Genomic DNA, 15,023 nt, shown 5'->3' with positions numbered 1-15,023 from the left:
TACTGATAAAGCCCTCTCCCCTCCCAGCCCAAACTTGGCAGTGGCCAGTTACCAATGCAAGCTGTTTGGGGAACAAAGCAGAAATCAATCTAGCTTTCACCTGAATGTAAGTAGGGCCAAAAGGAAAGGTCCCTCATCCTCATTAAGGTCTACTTGTTTTGTTTTGTTTTTTTTTAAGCAGGCAACTATCTCTAGTCACATTTCACAGACTCCTACCACCTCAGCAACTCAAAGACCCTCTGTTTTTCTCTACCTTCCCCTCTGCCTTAATCAGGCGTCTCTTCTCTAGATTTTCTAAGACAGCGTATTAGTTTGCTTCAGCTGCTATAACAAAATGCCAAAGACTGGATGGCTTAAGTAACAGAAGTTTATTCTCTCTTAATTCTGGAAGGTAGGAGTCCAAGATCAAGGTGTTGATAGGATTAGTTTCTTCTAAGACCCTCTCTCCTTGGCTTGCAGGTGACCATCTTCTTTGTGTCTTCACATGCTCTTCGTGTGTGTGTGTGTGTGTGTGTGTGTGTGTGTGTGTGTGTCCTAATCTCTTCTTACAAAGATACCAGTCATAATGGGTCCATCCCTATGTCTTCTTTGACCTTAATTACCTCTTTAAGAGCCCATATCCAAATACAGTCACATTCTGAGGCACTGGACTTCAACATATGAATTTCAGGAGAGACACAATTTGGGGCGGTGGGGTGTGCAATAACAAACAGGACATTCCAAGTGCTACTTGAACCTGTGGATGATGTCTCTGGCCCTAAATGATGGATTAGCCATTTTTCCCTTGCTTTGGAAAATATTCAGGGTTAAAAGTACTGCCTCAAGACAGGAGAGTTCTACACACGTCCTGGCAAGTCAGCTTTCAGTGGTAGAGATGGGCATTTTCTCCTGGTCCTGTACTTGAGTGAGTCCACCAATCCAGGGCGTTGAAAGATACTTGACTAAATTAAAACAGAATCCAATATCAGGGGAGCCTAATGCACTGGGGGGAGGATAGGAGAGGTATTATTGAGATTATGATTATTATTATTTGAAAATATGTCTTAATGAAGCAAATGAGTAAAGTATGGTAAACATCAAGCAAGCTGGTCCAGAATTCATGGAGGATAGGATTTAATTGACATTTTCTGTGTAAATGGGTCTAGGCACATTGTATTAGCCATTATCTTGAAGGATGAAGGTTATGTAATCCCAAGGTCAGACAGAAGACATAATAAGATTTGAGAAAAGAAATCCACTAGGACTATTTTTTTTGTGTGTGATTCTAGAATGTTCTGCATATAACATTCTGGGAAAATGGGAGTAGGGAGTAGGACTTGGTTTACTTCCAGGCTTGGGTATAGCTAGGAGAGAATGTCAACTAGCATTTGAATTTACACTAAAAGACAGATATTTTTGCCCAGAACTTCCTAGATTAGAAAAAAAGAGAAGATGCACACCTCTTTAAAGAGAAGTAATCTAATCTGATCTGAGAAAGTAGTAAGGAATAACTTGATTTTAAAACATATTAGAGCCACTGTTATTGTGTGGTCAGGAGAAAGAAATGACCAGTATGACACAGAGACACAGATGGTGTTTTCTGATTTTATTTCAATACAGGCAACTTTAATACATTTACTCTGTTCCTACTGCTTTTACTCTTTTCTTTGACTATGCATTGTTACCAAGGCTCAAGGGGAGTGCAAAGATGACAACAGTTACAAGGCACTGAGGATAGGTGCATCGTTCCTCACGTGGCAAGGTGGAATGTCATTATCGTAGTGAAAACCTTAATCTGGGCCTTGAACTTATTAATGAATTTATTCAGTCAACAAAATCTCCAGGAACTAATTCATGTTGCTAAGATGTTGCTACAAACGGCCAGAAAGTCCTTGTCTTCAAGGACTTCAAGGACTTCAAGGATTCTTTTTTGTTGTTGTTGTTTATTTATTTTTGAGAAAGAGAGAGAGAGAGAGAGAGAGAGAGTGTGAGCCAGGGAGGAGCAGAGAGAGAGAGGGAGACACAGAATGCGAAGCAGGCTCCAGGCTCTGAGCAGTCAGCACAGAGCCTGACGCGGGGCTGGAACCCACAAACCCTGAGATCATGACCTGAGCAGAAGTCGGATGCTTAACCAACTGAGCCACCCAGGCACCCCTTTGATATTCTTAATGGATATACTACACCAAATAACATGAACAGGGAAATCACTGAAATAAATAATGATTTTTCTAAAGGCAAAGTTTGGGTACAGCTTATAAAAACTGAAAAAATAAATTAAAACATAACAGACACTTTCAGTTTCTACTTGGACTTTGAAAGGCTGATTCTGCTCCAACATACCAGATTTGGTAGATAGACCTGGAAGATAAAAGCATTTACCCCACAATAGGATTAAAGGAACTTGTCTATGGGGGTGAAAATCAAAGAAAAACTTTCATCTAGTACATCTGAAATTACTCATAACTCTTCCTATGATTAACTATCACAAACACCCAAGAAACTTCACTCAGAGCCCAAGGTACTTCTGCAGTAGTGTGTGTCCCAGTGTTTTATGAATCTGACCTTGTTCCTTAAAAAGTAATATGCTTTCTACCCTTCATCTTTGCTGTGTTTGATTTAAATCAGATGTTAACTGCCTTACATTGTGGAGAGCTATCCATCCATTGATATAACCATCATAAATTCATCCATCCATTTGTCTATCCAATGCCTTGACCGGTGCCTGGCCTATTATAGACCTTTAGCAAATATCTGATGAATGAGTAAAAAAAAATCCACTAAACCTTGATTGTCTACTATGTGCCACTTACAATCTACAGACCATGTCCAATTCTACCTGGATATCACCTGGAACCAGGTTCACTCAGTGGTTTTCAGGAGCGTGTAGTGCCTGTTATATTAGTGGCAGGATAAGTGTGAGTATAATTTTTACAACAAATAGCTTTCCTAACACACACACAAAATTCTAATAATGTGCAACATTTAGATAGACATAGAAAGAGTTGTTAAGAAAGGTAAGCATCCGGTTAACTTAGAAAAAGCTTGTAAGCAAAATAAAGTGTGATACTCCTGAGTTCTGAGAACATGGTAGGTTAGTGTTTGGACTGAGAGTAGCCACTTTCTCTGAAAGGACAACACATTGAATAGAGTTCACTTGAAAACCTCCAGGGACTTGCTGAAACTCTCCTTAATGTCCTTTTAGGGGAATAGATCCACAGTATCAACCAGCCTGGAGAGAATCTCAGGGAAGAGCAGCCTTTCATGGAATGAGAGGCTGGGAGGCAGAGAGACTAACCATGGCGAGACGGGCTTATGCTAAGAATGTAGAAGAAGAAAACTATATTTGTTTTATTCTACGTGTGTCTGATGCCTGGCTCTTGGTCACAGGAGGAAACTTGGCAGACACCAGATGCATCGTTTCAACTAACAGTGTATGGCATTTTATGGTTTGCCAGTCATTTTCTCATGGTGCTTCTCAAACAGTTCCTCCAAACTGCCTCTAATGGCAGAGTGGAGTGAATGGAACTCTCTAGGGCCTAAGGAGTAGCACTAAGCATTCTGAAGCAGACGGGGGATTTGTTCTGAAATTTCCTAACTGTTGATAATTCTCTCATATTTTACTTTCTATTCTAATATAGTTCTGTGTTTGCTTTCATGCATTCATCATCCTAGAGTAAAATGTATCCTCAAGATAACAACCTCTGTACACCATCGCCCCCCAGCAGGACTCTGCACCCTCGGTTGCATGCACATACTCATTCCCCACCATATCCCCGTGGGGCTGAATATTATTCTGCCTTATTCCTTTTTAACAGGAGGAAATCAGGGATCAGAGAGGTTAATCGAAGCTGATAATTACCTCTCTTTAATAGTACTCACCAAAGTACCAGCCATTGTCCTATGGTTTCATGCACATTTAATTCTCACAGCACCTCATCATTACTGTTTTATAGAAAAGGAAACCAAGAATTGTAAAGGTTAAATAACTTGCCTTTGGCCACAGGGTTATAAGGAATGAGCCTGAATTTGAAACCAAATGTCTGACTCCAAAGAAACCACTCTCTGTTATATCATCACTGTCACTTTTTTTTTTTTTTTTTTTTTGAGAGAGAGAGAGAGAGAGAGAGAGAGAGAGAGAGAGAGAGAGAAAGCACAAAAACAGAGCAGAGGGGCAGAGGGAGGGAAAGAGAGAATCTCAAGTAGGCTCCACATTCAGCATGGACCCCATGTGGGGCTTGATCTCACAATGGTGAGATCATGACCTAAGCCAAAATTATGAGTCAGATGCTTAACTGACTGAGCCACCCAGGCGCCCCAACCATCACTGTCACTCTTAATGTTTCTTTTTATTTTTCAATATATGAAATTTATTGTCAAATTGGATTCCATACAACACCCGGTGCTCCTCCCAAAATGTGCCCTCCTCAATACCCATCACCCACCCTCCCCTCCCTTCCACCCCCCCATCAACCCTCAGTTTGTTCTCAGTTTTTAACAGTCTCTTATGCTTTGGCTCTCTCCCACTCTAACCTCTTTTTTTTTTCCTTCCCCTCCCCCATGGGTTTCTGTTAAGTTTCTCAGGATCCACCTAAGAGTGAACACATATGGTATCTGTCTTTCTCTGTATGGCTTTTTCACTTAGCATCACACTCTCCAGTTCCTTCCATGTTGCTACAAAGGGCCATATTTCATTCTTTCTCATTGCCACATAGTACTCCATTGTGTATATAAACCACAATTTCTTTATCCATTCATCAGTTGATGGACATTTAGGCTCTTTCCATAATTTGGCTATTGTTGAGAGTGCTGCTATAAACGTTGGGGTACAAGTGTCCCTATGCATCAGTACTCCTGTATCCCTTGGGTAAATTCCTAGCAGTGCTATTGCTGGGTCATAGGGTAGGTCTATTTTTAATTTTTTGAGGAACCTCCACACAGTTTTCCAGAGAGGCTGCACCAATTTGCATTCCCACCAACAGTGCAAGAGGGTTCCCGTTTCTCCACATTCTCTCCAGCATCTATAGTCTCCTGATTTGTTCATTTTGGTCACTCTGACTGGCGTGAGGTGATATCTGAGTGTGGTTTTGATTCACTCTTAATGTTTCAAATAAAATTTTCATGTTGAGCAATCTAACTAAAATAATACTTTTAAAGCAATGGCCCTGTTATCCATTAATTTTTTAAAGGGGATCAGAAGGGAATCTTTGAAAAGTCGAGTGATTTAGCTCCTTGAACTCTGAAGAACCTAGTGGACAGTTATAAAGACACACAGGTTCCTTCCTCCCAACTCCTGAGGTGGTAAAACAAAGGTCTTTCCATCAGTCAGTCTTCAGTGGTCAATATGCACTCCATACTTAGCCAGGTGCCCTTGAGAAATATAAATGCAATCATGGCTTTGCATTTGAAGAACTTATAATGCTTATAAACATACTTAGACAAAAAGTGAAATACGTTATTAAGCAATGAGTGGTTGAGTACTGGTGAGTAGGGTAGATCTCATTACTCCAGAAATTTGAGGTTCATGGAGGTGCTGCATGGTTGAAGAATGGCAAGGTAGGATTTTTTTGGGAGAGGATGGCAAGTTCTCCGTTCCATTTTTACCCGAAGCATTCTTGTTTTTCTTCTACGATGCTCTGCCGGCCAGTCAGTTCTCCAACACACCTAGGTAATTTCTCCCAGACTTTCTGATCCTCGAAAGTCATGGAAGTGGAAGTGGAAGTGGTGAAAGTGGCCTGTTTGCTTCCTGTAAACCTGTTCTCCTCCTACCAAGCCGTGTGTATATCATCCCTTGCCTCATTTCCTAGATATGTGTGTACACCTATATATTCATTTAACAACACTCATCTGTTCATGAAATACTTGTTAAGCACTTACAAGGTGCTGTAAATGATAGAGAACAATGTAGAAATGACTTCCACATTCATAGAGAGATAAGACATAAGGTAGGAGGGACTAGAAGAGAAAAGGTAAAAATAAATGCAAATATTTTCTAGAGTCCACATTTCTCTTTTCCTGTTCACCTTTTAAAATAACTGAGCCTCCACATAGTGAAAGCACTATCGAAAGCACTATAGCAGAGAGGAGAATGAGGTCACAAATCTGTGTTCTAACACGTGTGCTTCCTGAAGTAGTCTTTCCAGACACTACCCTGAACAACATGATTTGAAATACCCTTACGTTGTGTGATGGTTCTTTCTGAACCAAACAGTCCACTTTTGGCAAATCTTACTAACAGCTGAGAAGCAGTTGTTATTGCTTGTTAGCTCTAGCAATTAAATAACCATCACTTAAAAAATAGTATATGGATTGGTTGGAAACGGTAAGATGCTACATGTTGGGTATAAAGTTGCCTGGACTTGCTGTGTCTGGTGTTGATAAGGTAGCAGATGGTCTAATAGACTCCATCCTTGAGCAGCTAAATTGGTAGGGTCTTGGTTTAATAATCTTGTGTTCTAATGATTTAGGCGAGTGATGAAAAGCAGTGCAATTACTCACTTGTAATAATGCCCAGTTGGCCTGGATGGAAGGGGCACTCACTCATACATGGTGTGATGTAATTAACTCCTGTTCCCCAGAAACATGGCTGTTTGTAGGCAGACTACCTTGATCAGACACATCTCACCTTTATGATAAAACTTAAAAATCATTTTCCAAGTGGAAAATGTCTCTTAATGATTTAAATCACTGGAGGAAAGAATGCTTTCAAAGCTTATGTTAGTGTAGTATTTCTGTGTTTCCAAAGCCTGTCCACAAGTATGATTTCTTTGGATTCTAAAATATGTTTCTGGGGCAGAAAGGACTATGCGAACCATTGATGGAGGAGGAAATCATTCAGAGACTTGCTTGAGCCACAGAGAAAATCAGGAGTGCCAAACAGCTCAGGTATTTCAAACACAAGGCCTGGGTGCCGTGCTCCCTGATACACTGTTCAGACTCCTTTCATCCAACAGTTTTTTCCCTTTGCCAAACTTCTCATCAGTTCTTCAAGTATGCTGTATAATCTGTGGATTCAAGTTATTTTTTCTCATGGTTTTCACTTTGAACCTCTGCTGGGGTAAATTGAGTGGAATGAACACCATCAAAATATAGGTGGTAATTAACTACACTTTAATATCCCCCATGATATGATGTTATTTCCACAGGATAGAATACTAACAAATATTGTGAAATAAAATTGCTTTCTTAAAATGTCAGTTTATAAGATCAACATGCAAAAATTGATTTCATTTTTATGTACTCACAGCAAACATGTGGAAAGCAAAACTAAAAACACAATACCATTTCTAACAACTTCAAAAGAAATTAAATACTTAGATAGAAACTTAACAAAACATGTATAGGATCTATATGTTGAAAACTATACAATTCTGATGAAAGAAATTTTTTAAGAACCTAAATAAATGGAGAATGTATTCTATTCATTGATTGAAAAAGCAACATAATAAGGATGTCAATTCTCCCCAAACTGATACGCAGATTCAATGTAATTCCTATTAATATTTTTGCAGGATTTTTTGTACATATAGAAAAGCTTATTCTAAAATGTGTATGGGAAAGCGCATACCGTATAATAGCTAAACAATCTTGACATAGAGAAATAAAGTGGGTTGAAGCAATCTATCCGTTATTAAGACTTGTTATAGCTACAGTGATTGAGACTGTGCAATATTGACAGACGTAAATGGACATGAACCAATGAAACAGTGTAGAGAATTCAGAAAGAGAATACAACCCACACAAATACGCCAAACTGGGTTTTTTCCAAAGGTGCAAGCGCAATTTAATGAAGGAAGCTTAGCCTTCTCAGCAAGTAGCACTGAGGCAATCCATAGTTTAAAAAAATAATAATAAAAAGACCCCAGGGTGCCTGAGTGGCTGTCAGTTAAGCACCCCACTCTTGATACCAGCTCAGGTCATGATGTCACGGTTTGTGGGATCGAGCTCCGCATGGGGCTCTGTGCTGACAGCATGGAGCCTCCTTGGGATTCTCTCTCTCGGCCCCTCCCCCACTTGTGCACGCACTCTCTCTCTTTCTCTCTCTCTCCCTCCTTCTCAAAATAAATAAATAAATGTTAACAAATGGGGTGTAAAAAAGAGACAAAAAGACCCAAACATTTACTTAAACTTCACACCTTATAAAAAGTATCTCAAAATTCACTGTGGGCTTTAAACTGAAACTATAAAATTTTAAGGAACAAACAAGAGAGAAACTCTGGGAGCTGGGACCAGGCAGAGTTCTTTGACTTGACACCAGAAGCATCATCCACAAAGGGAAAAATTTATAAATTTTACCCCATCAAAATTAAAAACTTTGCCCAGCAAAAGATTCTGCTAAGAAAATGCAAATGCAAACGATGGTGTGGGAGAATATATTTGCAAACCATATATCTGACAAAGGCTAGCATCTGGAATATATAAATTGCTTTCAAAACTCGAACTCCACAGTAAAAAAGTAAACAATCCAATTAGAACATTGGGAAAGGATATGAAGAGACATTTCACCAAAGATATACAGATGGCAAATAAGCACATGAAAAGGTGCTCCACATTATTAGCCATTAGGGAATGCAAATTAAAACCGCAATGAAATATCACTACACACTTATCAGAATGGTTAAAATAAAAAATAGTGACAATGCCAAATGCTGGCAGGATGTGGAGAAACTGGATGACTCATACATTGCTGATGGGGATGTAAAATTGTTCGGGCGCTCTGGAAAACAGTTTGGTGGTCTTTAAAAAAATTAAACATGTAACCACCATATAAGCCAGCAATTGCACGCCTGAACATTCATCTAGAGAAATGAAGACTTGTGTTTACATAAATCTGTACGAGAATATTTATAGCAGTTTTATTCATCGTATCTCCAAACTAGAAACAACTCAGATGTCCTTCAACTGGTGAATGGGTAAACAATCTGTGGTACATCTGTACCATGGAAAGCTGCTTGGCAATAAATAGCAATGAACTATCGATTTACCCAACAACTTGGTTGCAAACCCAAAGAACTGGGCTGAGTAAATAAGCCAATCACAAGAGGTTACCTCATTTCCATTGTATGTTCCCATATGTATAACATTTTGAAATAGTAAAATTACAGAAATCGGATCAGTGGCTAAGGAGAGAATGGGGACAGAAGGCTAGAGGGTGACTATAAAAAGATAACCCCAGGCATCCTTGTGGTAATGGAACTGTTCTGTATCTTGACTACATGAATGTCAATATCCTGGTTGTAATGTTATACTATAGCTTTGCAAGTTGTTACCATTGAGAGAAACTGGATAAAGGCTACGTGAGCTCTCTCTCTACTATTTCTGACAACTGCATATGAATCTATAATTTTTTTTAATGTTTATTTATGAGAGAGAGACAGAGTGTGAGCAGGGGAGGGGCAGAGAGAGGGAGTCACAGAATCTGAAGCAGGCTTCAGGCTCTGAGCTGTTAGCATGGAGCCCAATGCGGGGCTTGAACACATGAACTGTGAGATCAAAGTCAGATGCTTAACCGACTGAGCTACCCAGGTACCCCTGAATCTATAATTCTTAAAACTACATGAGTCTACAATTATGTCAAATAAAATTTTTTTAATGTTTATTTATTGTTGAGAGAGAGAGTGAGACAGCACAAGCAGGGGAGAGGCAGAGAGAGAGGGAGACACAGAACCTGAAGCAGGCTCCAGGCTCACGCTGTCAGCAAAGAGCCCAATGTGGGGCTCGAACTCAGGAGCAGTGAGATCATGACCTGACCCAAAGTTGGAAGCCAACTGAGCCACCCAGCGGCCCACAAAATAAAAATTTTTAACTTAAAACAATATTTCCTGACTCATGTATTATTATAGGCACCATAATATTTTATACTTTAACAACATTTAGATCAAGTCGGTAGAACTCCCAAATCAGCCTTTGTATGGCAAGTACAATCCTTGATGACTGCTGGTTTTTACTGGATTTGTCTTCCAATATCATTAGCAAATGTTCACTGATTTCTTGCTTCATAACTCTGTTTGCTGCAAATAATGTCATTGGCCTAGAAGGTTTTAGAAGAGGGATTGACACTGTCTCATCATTTCTCACAGTCAATGATTCTCCACTATTGTTTCACTCAAGCAAACATCTCACCACCCTGGCTACCTACCAACCTGTCAACTCTCCAGTTTCTTTTAGTTAGTGACCTATTTTGCTCTTTAATTTTAAGTATTTGCTTGCAGTATAACCACAGAGGGCTAAGTAGAACTTACTGGATTCTTACTACATGTCTACGTGCTGCCATGGGCGATGGTGGCTACCAAACTGGCAGCCAAAAGAATAAGAGAAAAAATAGAGCTGCGTCGTGTTAGTCTGATGAGATACTGTCTCCACCCATGAAAGTCGGGCTTGTGGTAGGACTTTCAAGAGGAATAGATCTGGTGTAACTTGGTGATGTTTTAGCAGCTGGACTAAACCAAATATGAGAAGGTAGGCCCTAAGTAAGGTGTTTCATATACATATGCTCACAAGCCCTCTGAGTAAGTCCTACTATCATTTCCATTTGACAGATAGGGCAATCAAGGCTTACTGATATATTTTACAAGGTCTACTAAGGCAGGAACCAGTATTAAGACCCATATCTGTCTGATTTGTAAACCTGTATTCACTTCTTCGTATACAACAATGACAGGGCACTCTGACAGTAGTAGTATTTTCTGTACATAGTCTTCTTAGTCACTGTCTTATGAAGAGATGGAGACCGTGATTGGTGATACTTGTTTCTAAGACAGCTCAGTGCCTTTAGTTCTTAAGAGGAAGGGAGAGTAAAATTCTATTCCTGTATTACTCTTCCATGAAAACATTCCCTTAAAGACCTCATCCTCCCTTTTTACCCTTTCCCCTTGGCATCTCACCTTCCTCCTCTCTGCTCTGTCAATGAACTGGTTTCACCATAGCTTTGTGGTTGTTTGTTATGCAGTAGTATGGTAGCAGCAGCCAGCTGATGAAGCATGCCCCTGGTTGTCTCCACCACCCCACCAACAGAAGCCCAGTTGTCCTTCTCCATCAGCAGAGAGAGCCCAGCCCCATCTATCTGCCACCACTGAGTAGCTAAAAATTAGGAGTCCCAGTTAGTGAGCCGAAAATGTTAAGTCTGCGCTAGGGACACGCTCTTCCCGACGGAAATGTACTCACTCTGGGAGACAGCATCTTTTACTCTCAACATAGCTGGGAAAATAGATAAATGCTCATTGATGTGACAAATGTTAAGTACATGCCTACGTGTTCCAGGTACTGTTTGCATCTATTAAGCTCTAAGTAGTTTTATGTGTATTATTTCATTTCATCTTCAGAAGTTTTATTACCATATCCTGATTATGCATATCTTTTCAAGTTTTCCCCATAACATCTTTCATTACTTGATATAAATTCTATGTGAGACCCTTAACCATAGAGAACAAACTGGTGGTTACCACAGGGGACATGGGTGCGGATGGATGAAATAGGTGATGAGGATTAAGAGTACACTTACCATAATGAGCAGTGAGTAATGTATAGAATTGTTGAATCACTATATTGTATACCTGAAACTAATAAAACACTGTACATTAACTATGCTGGAATTAAAGTTAAAAACTTACTTAAGAAAAAGAAAGAAATACGGGCACCTGGATGGCTCAGTTGGTTGAGTGTCTGACTTGATTTCCACTCAGGTCGTGATGTCATGGTAATGAGATTGAGCCCCAAGTTGGACTCTGTGCTGGGTGTGAAGCCTGCTTAAAATTTTCTCTCTCTCCCCCTCTGTCCCTCCCCTGCTCACACACACACATACTCCCTCTATCTCTCTCTCTCTCTCTAAAAAGAAAGAAGGAAAGAAAGAAACAAAGAAAGAAAAAGAAAATTAAAAAAGAAGTTCTATCTGAGTTGGAGTAAAGCAGGTTCTGGAATCCTCAGGTACACAGAGAACCAAAGAGGCTTGACTTTTTTCCAGTGTTATTCTTACCCTTCCACATTTCTTACCTGTATAAAGGTTGTGTGGTGTAGAGGAAAATATATATTGTCTCAGTCATGAGATCTAGTTCTCAGTCATGAGATCTACTCAGCTCTAGTCTGAGTTCTACTGCTACCTAGAAGTTGGATTTTGGCTGAATTAATTAGGCTTCTTTTGCCTCAGTTCCCTCATTTAAAACATGATGTCATAGACTAAAGTTTTTTTAAGAATGGTTTATGCTTTAAAATTGTGTATATCACCATCTGATGGTCTATAGTAGTTCGTCAGGAGATTTGAGAGCAGAGTTCATAACTTAAAGTTCCCTTTTTTTAATGTTTATTATTTATTTTGAGAGAGAGGGAGTGCTAGCAGGGGAGAGGGGCAGAGAGAGACAGAGAGAGAGAGAGATAGAGAGAGAGAGAATCTTAAGCAGGCTCCATGCTCAGTGTGGAGCCTGATGTGGGGCTCGATCCCATAACCGTGAGATAATGATCTGAGCCAAAATCAAGAGTCAGACACTTACCTGACTGAGCCACCCAAGTGCCCCCAGAGTCTGTAACTTAAAGCCAAATTTCTGACAATGCAAGGAGTCATTGGGTACAAGTGTAATGCTGTCTCTTCCTGGGTCCAGCTTTCCAATCAGACCTATCAAAGCATAGATCGCATAATATGACCCTAGACAGCGATAACAGATGTTATCTAATTTTTTCTACCTAATTTTTTCTACCAAGCATGAACATATACCCAAGCAGATGTTAGGGCTGAGCATTTTTTTGTTTTGTTTTTGGTTTGTTTGTTTTTAGCCTCTTGGCTTCCAGTTCTTGTGATGAATTTGTTTGGAGGCACACTGCATTATTTTTCAAACTGGGAAAAACCCTTCTGGCAACAACTATTTTTTAAGTGTAAGAACATCTTCTAGCTTCCTTTAACCCAACTGAAAAATATTTAAAGGAAAGAAACAACTGGTGTCAAGTAAGAGAAAAAAAATAGTTGAGAATCTCCTAGGAGCTACACAGATGATTTTATTCTATCTCTACTGTACCTAGCAAGACGATAAATGTTAGACATCTGTCAGTCTATAATACTTCAGTACTGTTGGTGAGAAACCAAAAACTATTGGGTGGGGCCAGGGTTTGGGGGGTGTCTGTCTTTTTGATTGCTAAGGAAATTATGTAGACTTAGTTTCAATTGCTTCTTGAAAATTTCCACATCAGAGAATTTTGGTTTGCCCTAGCATGGCAGCTGGCATATAGGGTCTAACATTGTTTACTTTCTGTCTTTATTTGTCAAGGAATGGCGTGATTTTATTGGTGGTAATAAACAGAACTGGCATCCAGGTAAAAAAGTTTCTTAAGCATGAGGAAATACTGAATCATGTGACTGAGGTTAGAAAGAGTTCAGGAAAGAGTTAGATAGGAAAGAAGTTAATCAAAATACTGTAATACTGGCAGAGGTAAGCATTCCTGAGGATCTATGCAGAAAATCTTTCACTGAATGTGTATAGAAGACATTTACACTCATCCTCAGTAACTCGCCCTTTATCCCTACCTCTTTTCTTGGGTCTCTAATAAGCATGCCCTGTACCTAGAGACTGCCATGTAGTAAAGCCCCATGGTAAGCATGCTTGTTGAATGACAGCAAGAAATGAGTAGATGAATGAGTAAACAAAGGAATTAGAGACTATACTTCCTACTCACTGCCTATGACTAAAATGAAAAATTTATAATCAATATGTGCTTAATGTGTTCTGTAGGAAAGACATAAATTTGAAGCCTTGCTTTATTATTTACTGTGTGTTTTGGCAACTTACTGAGCTCCCCTAAAACGTAGTTACTTAGTCTAAAAATGAGAAGAATGATACCACAAACTTCATAAGAATGTTGTAAGCACTGACATTTTCATACAAATTTCACAATGTCCGGCACATAATAAGCAATAAAACAGATGAGGCATTATTGTGGTCACCATTATTGACAAAAAAAAATTTCATTTGTAGTTAACAAACTTCCTACAAAGAAAACTCAGGTCAAATGACTTCGTTAGTGAATTCTATCAAATATTTAAGGAAGAAATAACATCAATTCTACACAAAGTCTTTCAGAAGTTATAAAAGAAGAAAACATTCTAAGAAGCCAGCATTACTCTAATACTAAATCAAAGATGTAAGAAAACTACACACCAACATCCCACATGAACACATTAGGAAACTGAACAAAAAAATTAGCAAATTAAATTCAACAATATAGAAAAGGATAACCCATTAAGGGCATTCTTGGGCCATGTTGGCTTAACATCTAAGAATCGGTCACCCCATATTAACAGATAAAAAAATAAACATCGTATGATCACCTCAAAATAGGTACAGAAAAAGTTTTGATAAAATCTAACATACAATTATGGTAAAAAAAAAAAAAAACTCTCCACAAACTAGGAATAGAAGGAAGAAAATATAAAATAAACCAAAAGGAAATAGAAGGAAATAATTCATTTAAAGCTAAAATTAAAAAGAAATATAAAAATATTTCTAAAAATTAAAAAATAAAATTTAGACATGAAACTAAGATAAGTTTCTTCAAATAACTGAATTTAATGGATAAATACTTAATATACTAAGGAAAACTATAAAAGAAGGGGGAAAAAAGACAATATTAGGAATGAAATAGGAAAGAACTACAACAGTTATTAAATAAGTTCCAAAATTTTAACTAATTATTTTGTGTTCCTCTCACCAAAAATTTGAAGGTCAAGACTGAATGAAAATAGTCAAAATAAAATGGGGGAAAACACTCAGGAAAAGATATATAAGCTAAATTGTCTAAAATCCAAACAGGAAACTGAGGTTTGTCAAAGATCTACTCTTTGAAAGTGTGCCAGGATCAGAGTAAACCTAACCCTACAGAAACAGGTAATTTCCACGGTATTCAGACGAGAAAGCCAACAGAAACAGCAAAGCCAAAAATATTAACACTGGAAGAAATAGGCTGGTAAGTTAGCACTTATATATATACAAAAATTTCTAAACAAAACATCAGCAAATCAAATGCAGAAAATAATTAAAACAATAAGACACTATTTTTAAGGATGACTC

This window comes from Felis catus, chromosome C2, assembly GCF_018350175.1.
Source record: "Felis catus isolate Fca126 chromosome C2, F.catus_Fca126_mat1.0, whole genome shotgun sequence".
Taxonomy (NCBI): domain Eukaryota; kingdom Metazoa; phylum Chordata; class Mammalia; order Carnivora; family Felidae; genus Felis; species Felis catus.
Note: the sequence above shows the minus strand (reverse complement) of the source record.